We start from the raw sequence: 1,941 nt of genomic DNA, 5'->3' as shown, positions 1-1,941 counted from the left end.
AAGAGTAACTATTTTGCATTTGAGTTATATAAACAGTTGTCAGATTTAGCAAAAAAAAAAATTACAACCTATCAGTTAAATTTGAATTTTAGATAAATAGCCAATAATCGTTAGTATAAGTACGTTCCATGCAATATTTGGGACATCAGAGTATAGCTCATGCAATATTTGAGATATATTTGTGAGGAAACAATTATTGTCATTTATCTGAAATTTAAATTTAACTGGGTGTCCTGTATTTCATCTAACAATCATGTATTTTTAAAATGTCAAAGAAAAATATAGCTCAGTATACAACTGTTAGATTTATATATACATCATTAGAATGTTTTAAAAGGTGTCAAGTAAAATGTCATTTTAAAAGAAACTGCTCTTAATAATGAAAATTAACACAAAAGCAATGAATTATGGTTCAAAAATAGTAAAGCAGAATGAAAGTAATTAATTGGTTTGGAAGTGTAAAATAAATGAATATATTTTAGATTTTACCTTTTCTGCCTATGAGAGAGAGCAAGAAGGAGAGTGAGAGGGTGGGGGAGAGAGAGATTGAATTGATTGAAAGGGTGGTGGAAAATGATGAAGATTCAAAAAAATCTGGTTTTATGTGAGAAAATAGACTGTACTACTGCACACCCTAGGAAAAAACAAAATGCCTTTGAATCCCCAAGCACAGAAATACTGGAAGACAGGGAAGAATGGATGAGTAGCCATACTGCATTCCAGGCAACAATGCAGGGTTGGAGGGGTGATTACAATTTAGGGGCCAACTATTAACACTATGTTTTTTAATCCATAACCTACTCATATGCAAATATTTTTAAGTATTGTGTATTCTACTACACTAGAAATTATTACTGTCATTAATAACTATCTTTGGCATAGTAATTTATATATACTAAAGTACACATTAAGGAAAACTTTCGCTCAAAATTTTGTATCTGAAACAAGGAAAAAATGAATCAAGGATTAGTTAAAAATGTTTGCTGGATTAAATGCCTTCTTATGTTCAACCTGAGTAATTTTATTTTGCTTAAAGATACTCCTTTTAACACAGGGCCTAGCACATGTCCCTAGATTAAAGCAGTATCCTCCTACCTACTAACCTAAATTCAGTTTCATCAACACTTAGCTACAGGATCCTTTCGTAGTTCATAAACATGGTGATTGGGTATTCACACACATGTGCGAGATGTGCCTCCCTCAAACCTTGTTAAAACATTGGCACATTACTGTCTGACATGAAAAACAAACAAAAAAACACTTAACTACAATCTATATGCCAGTGATAAAGTTTCCCTGAAGTAATTCTCTTCCCATTGCCATGCAAGTCAAGACCAAATTGCTGCCCAGTCTTTCCTAGAGCACTTCAAGGTGATCCCAACCTACCTTCCAGCCTTAGCTCCAGCGATTTCCTCACTGGTAACCCGTGAGACAATCCAATTGAAATTACTTACAATCTTCTGAAACTCTTTTCTCTCCTATCTCTCTAATTTTACTCTTAAGGTACCCATTACTTGAATCTTTCTCCCCAGATCCCACTTCTTCTTACAGAAATTTTCACTTCCTTGCAATGGCATAACTTGAATTTCTTCCCACTACATGGATTATTTCCTGATTAGTACCCAGTTGTTCTCTCTCTACTTTGATTTCTCAACTTTATTCCTTAATGTTGTTTAACATACTTGCCTTGATTCATCACTGCTGGGTTTTTTTGGTACCCCTAGCCGCACTATTATAATTTTTAAAAAACATGGTCTATGATTTGCTCCTCCATCTTTGGGGCACCTGCTATAATTTTAATAGTAGCTTGGAATCTGGACTCTGTAAATATTTAATACAGATTTGTTTAATTATATTAGTGAAAGCCCAGAGCTTTGTGCTTTCCAATTAATGACTTAGATTTTGTGTGATAACTGTATTTTCATATTCATATGTTGTCAG

At 33.4% G+C, this 1,941-nt stretch overlaps 1 non-coding gene across 1 annotated transcript; it reads left to right on the top strand.

Moving 5' to 3' along the window:
- Positions 1 to 1,136: 1,136 nt before the first annotated feature.
- LOC142871806 (small nucleolar RNA U13) lies at positions 1,137 to 1,239 on the top strand. The gene has a single exon (XR_012919991.1). It is a non-coding gene; the product is annotated as a small nucleolar RNA U13 (small nucleolar RNA).
- The last annotated feature ends 702 nt before the right edge of the window (positions 1,240 to 1,941 follow it).

Source organism: Microcebus murinus, chromosome 6 (genome assembly GCF_040939455.1).
Source record: "Microcebus murinus isolate Inina chromosome 6, M.murinus_Inina_mat1.0, whole genome shotgun sequence".
NCBI classification, from domain to species: Eukaryota; Metazoa; Chordata; class Mammalia; order Primates; family Cheirogaleidae; genus Microcebus; species Microcebus murinus.
This window is presented reverse-complemented; position numbering and strand designations above follow the sequence as displayed.